This window comes from Takifugu flavidus, chromosome 17 (genome assembly GCF_003711565.1).
Source record: "Takifugu flavidus isolate HTHZ2018 chromosome 17, ASM371156v2, whole genome shotgun sequence".
NCBI classification, from domain to species: Eukaryota; Metazoa; Chordata; class Actinopteri; order Tetraodontiformes; family Tetraodontidae; genus Takifugu; species Takifugu flavidus.
The window spans coordinates 7,607,339-7,621,537 of NC_079536.1; the positions used below are offsets into that span (position 1 = coordinate 7,607,339).

The window sequence follows — 14,199 nt, forward strand, 5'->3', positions numbered from 1 at the left end:
CTGCATCACCAGTCCAATAATCTGGTGTCACAGAGGCCTCCTTTGAAACTGCTGTGTGACTCTCCAGACAGTGATCTTTTAATCTGCTAATGGGAAAGGAAGAATAATCCCACATCTGGAAGTTTTACCGGCCGTGTAATTGCGGAGCTGCCCCCCGAGATTCAGAGGTAAAAGAATGACCAGCATTCAGCTGCATAACGAGACACAGGGAACATTTGGAAGGGACCAAATCTGTGTTAATTTCACATGACTTACCTTTTCGAAACCAATTTGCTTTCCAGTCTGTTTGTTGATATTGCTTCTAATGTGACGACTGTGACGTGCATTTCCACAACAGCTGGATTAATCTTTTTCCTTTCTGCTGTGTGTTTTCTTTCTTTCTTTCTTTTTTCATCATTAATGTCTCTCTCTAGCACACAGGATCTCATCTGGACAGGTGCTTCCTGTCCGAGCTTTGACGTAAAGTTAAACACAAGTCCAGATGTGCAGAGCAAGCGACTGTGTTGCGTGGGTCTGCGTGCATGACAAATCACTTCTTCTACACATCCTGGTCATTTTTGAAAAGAAATGAAAATTAAAAAGAGGAAAAACTGGTGAGAATGATAAATAAAGAGAATGAAAGGAAATTCATGTTGGAGGAAGTCGACTTTCCCTGAGCATGTGAGAATACACCAGAGACAAATGTAAAGGAAAATTTGTAAGGAGAAAAACAAACAGCCCATTTTTTACAAAACGATCTGCAGCATTACGCAACGTTTATTACCCACATAATACAATATTTTATGCACATCATTTTATTTTATTTATTGAGGTAAAGCCTGGATATTATATCACATTATACCCATACTGGATTCAAAAAACAGGATTTTTATGGACAAATCCTTTCAACATAAAAACATACACAATATATGTGCCCAACCTTTAGCAGATCTAATGTATGTTAACTCATGCATGTTGTGATTTAGAGCACACTATGTATTTATTTCAGTCTTCAGCTTCATCTCCAATCATCAGTCCATCATCAGTCAATTATACCCCCATCTGCAAACAGGTATTGCTTCCTCTGTGTGTATCTCATGCACACAATCTTCATTTCTTTTATTTAATGTCCATGTCAAGCCGATTCCATGTTAACTGCATCACAACGCAGCTTTCAAAGTCTGATTACATACCACCAAAAGAGGCGTTTTTGTGTTCTGCCCTTTTTTCCTCGTCCTCGTCCTGAAAGGAGGAAGAGAAAAAGACAGGAGGGGGAAGAAAAAAAAGGAAAGGTCATGAGTGATGGATGCTTTGTGTTTGTCTGTCATTCCCAATTACTGAACTTTGCCTTTTAAAGCGTCGCTGCATTTCTCATTTCTGCCTTTCTGACTGATGAAGAGCAGGCTCTGACTGGGGGCACTGTGTTTTAAACACTGCCTTGCTAGTCTTTCAGCATTGACTTCAGTTACAATATGCCACATTGCTCGCTCCTGCTCTGCAATGTACTCTTTCCTCATTTGTTACTCTCATGTTCATTTATCATATGCATAGTTTCTCCATTCTTTGGTATGTTAAAAAATAAATGACATATCCCGATTATATAACCTGTAACCTGAAAAAATACACTTCAGGGAGTGTTTGGAGTCGGACTTTGATACAGAGCAGACGCACCAAATACCTACTGTTGGTACTTCCTAGACTGAATCTGTTCAATCTCTTTACAGCTTATCAGCAATATGTTTATTGATTCCAAACACATTTGATGCTTTTACAGCACATGAAATCACTGAAAAGTTATGGTTTCTAAGCTGCAGGCAGGATATGATGGATATCATGTTGCATACCTGGAAAATCACCTGCAAGATAGCAACTCAATTCCTAAACTCTGCATGCCAGTATGTTATGTATTTGTGCCAAACTGTCTGCTTAACAAATATAATTAAACAGCTTTTGTTGTTGTGTATGTGGCATTCTGTGTTTTTAACATGGTCATATGCCAGGTGGTGTGTTAGCAGGCAGCTAGGCTAATCTCCTTCATGCACTGTCAGTCTTATTGTGAAAATTGAAAGTAAAAAAAAGTGTCATGTTGACTGGCTGAAGCACCGTGACACCAGATGGACGTGGGAAGAAGAGATGGAAAGAGGGAGGAAGCTGTGAGGGATGAAGGACAAGATATATAGTGTAGAACTTAAACACCTTCCTCTTTCAGGCACAGACTATATGAAAATCATTGCTATTTTATACATCTATTTTCCGCTCGTGAAATCCTCCCCGAGTGTCACGGTAAAGGTGGAGGTGGTTTGTGAGGTCGGACCAGGGAGAGCTTTACGAGACAAGCTGCGCTGATATATGACTCACGGGGACTCCATTAAAACCCTGGACCTGCGCCATTTGGAAAAATGGAGGTCGCCCATGCTAGGGTCATGTGACATCTATAAAATCAAACTTTTTTTTCTTAATATCTGGTCATATATCAGCTGTTTTCCTGCCTTCCCAGTTTTGCCTTTTTCGTCCCCCCCACTAATGTTTGAATCTCAAACAACAGGTCCAAGGTCGAGGGTGATCGTTTTTCAAGAGATTGCGGTGACGATGGTGCCTGTGTGGATAAGTGGAACAAGGTGAAGCTCTGTTTTTGATAAATGTACTATATCGGATCTTTAGGGAAGCATAAGGGTGCAATTTGTAGTTGGTAGTCAGAAAGATGAGAACAGGTGTGTAAAGGCATGAAGGAGGTTCCATTTTCTTCCTTCTTCATCTCTTTCGGCCTCTGTTCAGATCACCTAATAAAAGGGATGTCTTCCTCGCTGTCTCACCTTCCACGGAACCATCTCTGTGCCCTGTTCTACCATCTTTACCTTCTCTTCCCATGGAGTATATCTTCAAAACCCAGAAAACATGTCATTTCCCCATCAACCCCTGGTTCTCCTTTCCCTTATCCACCTGTCTCTTTAAGCCAGAATGTGTGTCCTGCCTTTCTACCCACAGCTCCCAGTTCCCAGGGGTGGCATTTCCAGCCTTCATTTGTTTGAGGGCTTTCTAATCTGGGGACTGGGACAACCTCAGTCCAACGTGCCCTCGTCAATCATACCTGCAGAGGAGCAGGGAGAAGGTGAAGAAGGAGTACAGAAGAGGAGGAAGAGTAAAGGTGATGACGTGATTAGTTATCTGTCCTCGCACTCGTCCACCCGCCCCATCTCCAGCAACTGCCTCTCTCCATCCCTCTCTCCCTTGCTGTTTCTGTCTATCTTGCTTTCTTATCTCTCCTTTCCTTCTAGTCTCCCCTGCATTCAGAGCGCCAGCCTGTAGCGCCAGCCATCCCTATGTCCGTTCGGCTATTTATCTGTCTGTCTGATTGTCTGACCTCAGCCCCGACGGTGGTCCCTTTTGTGTCTACCGACAAATGAGGATGACCTTTTATTGTAAAACAGACACCTACGGGGAGGGATGAAACCGCCAGTGTTTAAATTAACAACAGAGAGAAGAGAGGGATGGGCAGGCCATTTCAAACAGAGAGAGAGACCTAGAAAGCATCTGAGAGGGTGTAAAGTTTTTGAACTTTATAATTATAGAACAGTGTTTGCGCTGGCCTGGCATGGCCACTGTTCCATAATAAAGTCCCCTACCTGGCTGCCAGCTATTGATGAGTAGTGGTAGAACAGTGAGGAGCAGACCTCTTGAACGCACCCCGGACCCATCCGTCTGGGTGCATGAATTATAAATGGCATTGACTGTGGAGGCCGTAAGAGTATTATTGCACATGAAGGTCCATTCTGATTTTGATTATTTTTATTCCGGGGGCTCACAAAAGGCCGTTGGTGAATATTCTAAAAGGGCACAGGGCTAAAATGGGCTTGATGGCAGGCTTTGATTCCTGGCTAATAGCCACTTCAAACAGGCTTGGATGGCCAGGAGATATTAGAGACAGTTGACCCTAAAGGACACAGGGACACAGGAAGCACCAAGTGTGAAGTCACAAAGTACCCACACATGCACCTGCAAACACACAGAGGGAAGTTTAAATTTTACAGCAGGAGTGTTTGGGTGACATTCACATCCAGGCATTTGAGTTGAACTGGACAACACACAACTAATCACACATGGCACATACACACATAAAGGCACATATATGTCAGATAAATGATCTGCACAATGTACAGATCACCCTCAGCAAATTTGATTTAACAGAGAAATGTCTCAATCTAACAGCAATCTTTGCCAGGCATTGTCAAGCAAGCATCAGAAAGAAGAAGCAGTCTGTAGACATGGAGACGTTCATCACTTATACAATGACAGGACAAAGTGTGTGTATATATAAAGCGTAATATAGACAGACAGACAGACAGACAGACAGATCGTTTTGAAAAAGAAAGGTGACATTTGTACTTTTAGAAGCCATTATGTTGCCTCCACAGATGGCTAGTGGGGACAGGTGGTGCACTGGTTCACACTGTTACCTCACAGCAAGAAGTTCCTGGGTTCAATTTACTGTAGCATAGATCCTGTAGCTGAAATTGATGCTCATGAGAATGTATATATACCTAATAACACTGCGGATTATGATGCCACAATCTCTTAAACAAAACATCATGTTGCAACAGTGACTCCTTTGTCTTCTTTGGCCCATTTGACTTCTGGCTGGTGGACATGGAGTCTAAATTATAAATTATAGGGCTGCTTTAATAGATTAAAGTGAAACAGTCCTGCACACATTCCCACCTACACAAAGAGAAGACACACAAGCATATTTAATAAAATATAAATCTTCCTTAAGGTGCAGCTCCAGCCACTCTGCATTGTCACTGCTTCATGTTCATTGGCTGCACAGTAACACACACACACACAATCTGGGACAGGTTCATGACTAAGATATAGCCCCCATGCACGAGTCCCAATTTCTATTTTAATTACAAAGAATGGGCCCCACCAGGTCACAGAAAACAAATCAATACTACTAAAAGAAATATTCAAGAGACCCAGAAAACAGAGCATAAGACCCCATTTTAGCTTTGAGGGGGGTTTTTTTTGTCTTTGATTCTTTTTAGGTGATTTAGTCTGGGAGATTATTTGCAGGTTTTATTATTCTGATTTTTATTTTTGCTTCCTGCCAAATAGTGCATAAATATTTACTCCAAAGATGAAGCATAAGTGCAGGGAAATTAATATTGAATATGAAAGCAAGCATGTGTGTATTATCCAATATCCATCCAAAGGGCCTGTGCAGTGCCTCACCCAGAATGGCCATATGAATATAAGAATATTTGTTAGAGGCAGAGTCAATATCATAAGGTTGGTAGGGGAGGCTGCTGACAGAGATATTTTGAAATCAATGAGGAATCTGGTTCATTCTTTGATTCTCTTTTTGTTCCTTACAATTAGATAGGGTGGGAGATTAGCGCTGTCTTTTAATATTAGATCCGACACAATGGGAAGTAGCTGGTTCTGATTGTAATGGGAGGGACATGCAAGGCAAACAGGAAGTAAATGGTAGAGTTATATGTATTTTCCCATGTTTTGTTCAGAGGAGGAACAATTTGTCTGTTTGGAGGTGAGGACAATGGTGATTAACTGGTTTACCACCAGTCAAAGGATGGGGACTTTGCATGAATTTACAGCGAACAAGCTTCAACGGTTGGTTTTTGTTTCTCACAGCCAAACTCAGTACAGCTAAAGCACAGTTTGATTCCAGGACCGGCTTGTATGTGCATTCTATCTCTTTTCTCCTGTGTCATGCATGTGAACTACATTAAGAATTCCTTTCAGCAGGTTTGTCTTAATTTGTAGTTGTCTCCTGACCTGTGGTGTTTGTGTTCTCTTCTGGTCCTGACAACTGCAAAGGGCTGTTTTGGGGTTAGGACCTGGTTTTAAGGTTTACGGTTAGACCTGGGTCTCGGTCAGGGTTAGGGTTAGTCATCGTGATTAGGGTTGGCATAAAGGGGTGGAATGTTTTATAAGTATGAAAGTGCTTGTAAAGATAGAAGTACAAACCTGTGTGTTGGTGTGTAAGGAAGGTGATTTTCCAAGAGTGTGTGAGTTTTCCATGAATTGGGGGGAGGAAGCAGAGGATATAAGCCTGGATTAAGTTCAGAAGATGATTTTTATCCTTGTAGGGGGCCTCTAAACGGTAAGAGATGGATGCAAGGTGACCCTATCTCGATACAGACACAAACACACACACACACACAGACATGCGTTCATCGCATGCTCGCCACCAGACACACATAATGTACACATACAGCAATAACGCACAGCCACCAGGACGACAAAAGACGGTGAGTCCTGAAGCAAAGTTTCAATCATAACACACAAACACACATTGAGGTGTGCTGTGATCCAAAACCCGGGATTATACTTCATAGTGCTGATGATGAAGTAAAAGAAAAGTCTGCAATAGAAAAGCTTCCTTATATTGTCACGGTGATAACACTAACAGCATTGACAGACCTTTTCTTCCTTTCATTCTCCCCCTCGTTTGTGCTCCTGACTTTCATGTTGCGATTTAATTTCTGCCACAAAGGTGTATGAAAGTTAGGATTCTCCTAATTAAGATTATTTTTTCCTGCTATATTTACCTCTCATGCTCACAGACGGTGCCTTTTGCACCGCTCCTAATCGAACATCAGGTGGGAGTCGTGACATTAAAGAGCAAAGAGAGAAGAAAGGAAGGAATATGGGCAGAAAGGAAGGGGGTGGGGGTGTCTTTGGTCATTTCATCCTTTCATTTTCCACCAAAGTAATGGCGCTGTTTGATTCAGCGATTTCTCTTTGTTCTCGCCTATTAAGGTTGGAGAAGAGCATTAGATGAGCAAAATGGTGGTCTCTCATTCAAATCTCCCTGTCCGCCACTTCCTCCTTCCCTCTCATCCTCTTCCGCTGGGCGCGAGTTCTTATCCTCCGGGCCCCGCGTGCACGCCCTCCATCAGATTTTGCAGACTGCAAATGAGATTCTGAGGGACTCAGTTCATCACACAATGCTGAGTGTGACCTTTGCTTTGACTGTGAAAGGCCGCTTTGGAACATTCCTCACTGTGTCCACACACAGGTACTGGAACAGACACGCACACACACACACACACACACACACAACACACACACACACACAGATTTGAAACAAACTCTCAACACAGTTTATTAAAAGTGGCAACAGAAAAGATCAAGAAAAGCAAAGATGACAGACTGGATGAAACAGCCAGCTAAGTGTAAACATGGGGGTTTTGGATATGTGTTGGAGAAGAGCGAAAAGCTCTGACACCATAAGAGGCTAAGAGAATAAAGCAGGAAAGAAGCACGACTACTGTCAGTCTGAGATGGTTAATGGAGCTCTCATACAGGAAAGTTGATCAAAATTGTCACTTATTTAACTGGTCTTTTTCTTCTAATGTAGCTATTATTTCCAATTTCCTCCAGACCCCAACCGGGAGAAAGAAGAACCGCCGTGTTCCACCTTGTCCCTGCCTCTTCACCTTGAAGAACAACCCCTCCCCCTCTTTCTAAGAGATCATTCCAAACAACTATTTCATTCAGGGATAGTAATCAGACAGTCTCTCTCTTACACACACACACACACACACCCACACACAGTAATAGCTGTAAGTGATTACATTCATAGATGAGGGATCATTTTTGTCCATTTCCTAGGAAGCAGTGATTGCTCACATTATTCATTAGCAAATCGCAGAGGTCAAACGATACAGACATGAGGCCTGTTTTGCGTTTGTTGTTTTTCTTTTTCTTTTGACACGGACCAAGAAACAAAGATTAGTCTTTAAATTAAGAAACATTCTACTAAACCAGGTCTGAAAGGATAATTTTTTTTTACAAAGTGACCTTTCAAGGGAAATTACAGGAAATTAATGTGACATGTTTGGCAAGAACTTGCCTCGATTCTGCAAGAACATCTATTTACGCAGCTTTTAGTGCGAGATTTAAATGACATTGCGGGAGAACGCATCATTGAATTGTGTAATCCCCAAGCAGCCGCTGAGCTGTGTGTGATAGAGAGAGCTGGGCTTCATCATAGCCTCCACGGGAGACCGTATGAGCCCAGAGAGAGGCAGAATGAGAGCGAGACGGAGCGAGAAGGAGGGAGGAGGCGAGACACCATACTGACAGAATGAATGATACATCATATGATTGTCTTGGACGGAGCTGCTCTCTCTGACTGCTGTACCGCACTCTCCAACTGTCCTCCATTTCACAAGCCCTGGTGCACTGATTTATTACACTCAACAAAACAGACACAATGTGGTCTTTTCTCCCCGTAAGTTTCCAAACTTTTTCCCCAGGTGAGTATTCCATGTATGCCTTAGTTTATTATATTTTTTATTTAATTTTTTGTTCCTCTTCGTACACTATTTTGTGGCAACAGCTAGTTAACAGTACGGCCTTTTTCAATTCTACAATATCAGAGTTTTTTTCTGAATAACACTCTGAAACGTCAATAAAAAGGAAAAAAAAAACATCCCACAAAGGTGGCAAATCAAGACATGTTTGAGTGTTTGTATCAGAACTGTGATGTTTTCTTGTCTACTGTAAGTGTGTCGATATCAATCAATAATCTTTGAAGTGTAATGCCTTTCAGTTCTTTTCCAACTCCCTGCAACAAGCAAAAGGCTGGAATAAACACATGTCATCAGGTGAATAACAAGAATGGTGTGTTTGTGGAATGTAGGTTACATTTCAAAGGTTTGAAAGGCCAGAAAGCCGCCGTTTGTAAATTATTGAAGAGGTAGGGGATAGAATGGAGAGTATGAGTGAGTAGCATTTAGAGTTCAGAAGCATTCACAGCGCAGATCTACCCTATGTGCATGACCAGGATAGGAAATCTATACACACTAACCTTTTTTGTGTGTAGTATTATTGAAGCTGACTGGTCAGAAGGAGGTTATTTCACCAGGACCGTATGGAAGCGGACTTACTCCCTCCTGATTCTGGACCTCCATCACTTTTCAACTTCAAGACTGTGTTTTCTCTCTTGGCGGATGATGAAATCTTAAAAATGTGTGAGAAACTATTCTCAAACTCTCTACATAACATCGCTCCAGCTATTTATTTTTTTTAATAAAAGCTTGCACTCCAGACGATAAGAGGCCCAACTCACTCCCAACCTGTCCAATAACAATGCTTGGGGAGACCTGAGGTGCCACGCAGTGGCTCCACAGAGGTACATTCAGACATTAAAAATATTAGAACTCCCTAGAGTACCTGACCATGTATGTTCTACAGTGTGTATTCCTACATTTGTTGACTTTTGTCTGATTTTCACAATAAAGCACTGCAGCAGATGATGCCCTAATCATGCCCTCCCCAACCAACCCATATTTCATGGCTGTGTGTGTGTGTGTGTGTGTGTGTGTGCACGCACGCGCATGTGCATTATGCATGGGTGTGAAATTATCTATGTTGTTACTTATTAAAGAACCCATAGGTTGAATACAAATGTCCCTATCCAATCATCCAGCTGACAGTGAGTAGGTAGGAAGATTAATGTAAGCGTGCAAATATTGTGCTCCGTGATCAGACCTGTTTTGATGATCTGTAAGGCACAAAGTCTACCAACACTCATGAATATTACAAAGTGTGGCTATAGGTTTTCAGTTATACCGTCACACTTGTTTTGGACACAAGCATATCAGTTTCCATCTGCTGTTTGGCACCTATTTTCTAAATTTGCCAATTTGTCGTAAATACAGCAATCATCCCAAACGACATCATATGGAACCAGAGAAATGATCGGGCCTCGACGTCCCCTGTACCATCACTGGCCACCCTGGTCTGGTTTGCAAATAGGCTTTTCACATCTCAGTCACCACAATGTCACTCCATCTCATCGCGGCATCCATTACGTGCTACCTTGGGAATGAGGTGAGGTCCATGCTGAGAATCAGGGCAGAAAATGTCCGCCTGCTAGGAGGGGTAAAATGGCCAGCATTATTATTCCAACCCCCCCACCCCCTCCCTGTCCCCAGGGGGAATTGGCCTGAATATAGATATGCAACATTATAAAACCAGGTTATTATCTGGGTGCAGGGTAACGGCCTCTTGGCTCTGCCTCCCGTATGACACACGCACAAATACACACGGATAAACACTCCTGAGCACATCTAGCCTTCGCTCATATAAAAATCTCCGCTGCATCTTCTGGTGATTGAAGAGGTTTGTTGCCCCTATTAGAGCAGCTTCTCTAATTTATCTTATTTTGTCATACGTCATCATCTCTGTATCTTTTATTTGGTAATAAAAACAGATCAAACTCCCCTCATGTTTCCGATCTGCCTGTAAATGTAATAATGTTTTACAGTGCAATGATATTTCTGATTCCAGGAATGGTGAAGGCAGTTTTTCACTTATAGGCTCCTTGTTTAAAACATGTTACATTGGTATTAAATGTGCTATTTGAGTCGATAGTTTTGGCATATTCATGTGTCTGTGTTTACAGTGAGGATCACATGGCGGTATTGCAGATTAAACCTGGTTTAGGTTTCATGCACAAACATCCAGCCCTTTTCACAGGCGCAGACGTGGACGTTTTGTGCTATCCGAACAGCAGCCCTGGACTGACAACAGCAATTTAAATTAGGGGCACAGCTGATCAGTCCACTGTGCCTGTATCTTCCTCATCTTCAGTCTCACTTTTCCGTTTGTTCTAAATTTCTCACCTTTTTCCTCCTCACCCATAGACATCTCCATTTTCTGCTTTTGTGTTTTCAGTTTAATCTCTCCCTCTCTTCTCCTCCTACTACCCTCTATATCTGTCTAGCTGACTTCTCCAGGTCTGTGCTAATGCCTTCCTTTATTCATGAACCTAACCCTGCTGATTTAGTTGTTGTATGTGCGTGTGTGTGTGTGTGTGTGTGTGTGTGCACGTGTGTGTGTGTGTGTGTGTATGTGCAGACAGTAAATAGTAATATGAATCTTTAAGGGCCTGCTGTTACTGTGGCTGAAATGACTTTTCAGAGCTGCAGTGATTTTTCCAAGAAGGATGTGGATGAGGGCTGGATTGTGTGTGTGTGTGTGTGTGTGTGTGTGTGTGTGTGTGTGTGTGGTGTGTGTGTGTGTGTGTGTGTGTGTGTCTGTCTGTCTGTCTGTGTGTGTGTGTGTGTGTCTGTGTGTGGGTGCGTGTGTGTGTGGGTGCTCTGATTAATGTGTGTCTGATTTCTCTCCGAATTAAAATAAAGGCTGATCCCAGTCTTCACGTCTCCAATTCTGCAGAATAATTCCAAAATCCTTTTAACTTTATAATCTTTTTGTCAGAACCAAAAGGCCACATTTATTCAGTGAATCGCTTCTGTAGTTGTTTGTAATGCAGCAGGTTTCACGTAAATCCTTCATTCATCTGAAAGGTAAATTGTATTTTTCAGATCTGACCCTTTGACCTGGTCAGAATGATGAGTACAGACTGATACATTGAATCCTTACATCTCTGTATATTTCACAGGCCCTCCACCTTTTGTTATCATAGCAACAAACACCTGCTGAGAACCAAATGACCATTTGAGCACCACAACCATGTGTCCCTAGCCCAGAGTGTCAGGTTGATTACTGACCGCTGACCATGATGAGTCAGCAATAATTCATTAGCAGAGCGCAGTGTAGCCAGAGCAGCTGGAGGGGTCAAGGTGAGGGGTTGGGGATGTGGGGGTCAGGTGGGAGGGACTGCTGACTGAATTAAAATACGCGACCACCCTCAGAACGTGCACTATCAAGATGTTTGACATTTGGTGGAATTCAGTGGGGGGGATTTGAAAATGCCAAATGTCAAAGAAACAACATTTATAAATTCCAAAAGCAGCTGCTCCAGTTGTTATCGTGTCATTTTTGTGTTCCTGACTTTAAATAATAATTGTAGATTACTCTTTTTACAGAGCTTGAAAAGATTAATGTCATCTGAATAATCACTAATTTGATCAAAATCCAGTGCAGGGACAAAAAATAGAAATAAAAAAAATAAACTATCAAATCAAGATTGAATTATAAAGTGCACACATAGTGTGCAAACATTATTTTATCAATTGACACCAAAATCACATTCCCAAATCCCACTTGTATTTTTATGGTCATGCACGAAATAAAATTTAAAAGAATGAAATTGCATTTTACTACAGATGGAGAGAGAAAAATGCATCATACATCTTTAAAGTAATCACCTCTGACGCCCCCATCAAATGTGTTCACGCAGCTGCTGACAGGTTCTTAAAAAAATGTTTTTTGGCTGCGTTGTGTGTGAGCAGGTGTGTCCGTGCAGATTTACTGTTGTGTTGCCTTTCTCTGTCACTGGCCTCCATCATATTAGCCAGCAGTTGTGACACCTCCAGCAGCCTCAAATCTGACAAAAACATAGACAAATCTGATCTCTGATCTTCCTGATGAATATTATAACACCCGACGAGGCTTAATGGACCTTGACACCGAGTGGAGCACCAGGACTCACTGATCCTGGATCAGAGGTGGACGAAACTTGGGTTGTATAGCGAGAGCGTAATTCCTGGAGGGCTTAGCAGAATCTGCCCTAAGTGGCGCTTGCAGGCAGGAGCTTGAATGAGGGTAACCACCCCTGCCTCAGTGGTAGTTCAAATCTCCATGTGAAAGCCCCCCCGACTTCTCTGTTTATGTCTTCTGTACATTCCTACAGAATCTGGCTCCGTTTCTGCTCCTCCTCTCGTACCCGAGGATCTTGGGGGATCTCTGAGGGTGTGGTGGAGCTAGCATGGGCCTGTATTTCAAGACCCTGTGGAAGATCACTGGGCCAAGAAGCAGAGATAAAAGCACAACAAAAACACAGGGATACGCGTTTGCCTTTAGAGACTCACATCGATAATCCACATCCCGATTAGGTCCAGGACAAAGACACACACCTACACGCACGCTAACATCTAATGGCTAGGCAGTGACACTCAGGTCTTAGCCCCTGTCTGCCAGTCCTCATTTGTTTCGCGGGCCCTCCTGCATGTGTGTGTAACAGTCGCACTTGCTACCGGGTGTCTTGTTACTCCTCAGAAGGTCTATTGATTTAACTCTTGCCACAATCTATAACACTATTGTCTTGCCTTAAGTGTCTCATCTGTACAATTCACTGGCAGGAGTCTATACATCAAAAACCCCGCCTGCTTAAGGATATTGGTATTCTGCAACATGCCAGGAATTCTCCCTCCCTCCCTTCCTTCCTTCCCCTGTGAGTTTTACATTTCTTGCACACTGAAGCTTACTTGTTTCCTTTTCTTAAAGAAATGTTACTTGCAGCTAGATGCAAACACAGGCTGACACAGGTTTATTTTTACTTCTGTTGTGTTTATGAAGTCAATATTTTATTTCCCAATATCATATATAGTAGCAGCGGTGGTGTTTAGAGTTATATTCAGTTATATTCGGTTAAGAGTTATTCACATAACTGAATATATCTCATCTAGATGAGGCATATTGGGGAAAAAAGAATTACAGGCATAGACCTCCAGTTGAGGAAATGAAAGAAACAGCAACTTGGATAAAGGTCCCCAAAGGCTAAATCTGCTTTAGTTTAACTCTAAAGAACATTTTTCTTTCGGCATCAGTGCATGCATCGGTAATTGAATCCGTGCAGATCTCCCTCTCTTTTGTAAACCTGATCAAGTCTGTTTTTTTCTGTAAAATGCAGGTTCTTTTTGGCGTCAAAGAAATTCTTTCTTGTGAGCAGCATGCTGGGATGCTTTCTTCAATATTTTTTTATGTGCTATGCGCTCCCTTTCAGACGTGTTGGAAAGTGGAATTAGGAAGAATACGATTGCAGTTATTCAGTTGATGCAAGTGAAATATTTGAGGAGCTGTTGTGGATCTCATGGTAACCTTTTGGGTTTAGTGTGTATCTTTATTGCACAGCAATGTAGAATAACCTCAAATCACCGTTACTCTTGCTAATTCTGTGATCTGTCGTGTTCCCAATGCTGAATTAGCAGACTTTTTGTTTCTGTCTTTAAAATCTTTCTTTGCATGTAGCTTAAATGCCAGACCACTGATCTCCATCTGCCAGTCTCACATCAGAATCCAGCCACAGATCTGGCAGTCTGGCGAGGGCGCCCGCTGTCGCCGTGGAGACATCAGCAGCGCGGTCCGCAGGAGGTACGTGTACCTCGTCCTAGTTACCATCATCAGGCTCAGTGGGACGTGACATGGGCCCAGCAGGAAGGGATGGTGATTAGAGCGGGACAGGGACGTAAAGACGCCATTACTGTGGGAAATGAGCAGAGATCA

General features: G+C 42.5%; 1 long non-coding RNA gene across 1 annotated transcript; it reads right to left on the reverse strand.

Annotated features, from left to right (window-relative positions):
* Nucleotides 1–738: 738 nt before the first annotated feature.
* On the reverse strand, nucleotides 739–10,981 carry LOC130514113 (uncharacterized). The gene is made up of 2 exons (XR_008946918.1): nucleotides 3,603–10,981; nucleotides 739–1,221 (listed from the first exon to the last, which is right to left on the reverse strand). It is a non-coding gene; the product is annotated as an uncharacterized LOC130514113 (long non-coding RNA).
* Between the last annotated feature and the right edge of the window lie 3,218 nt (nucleotides 10,982–14,199).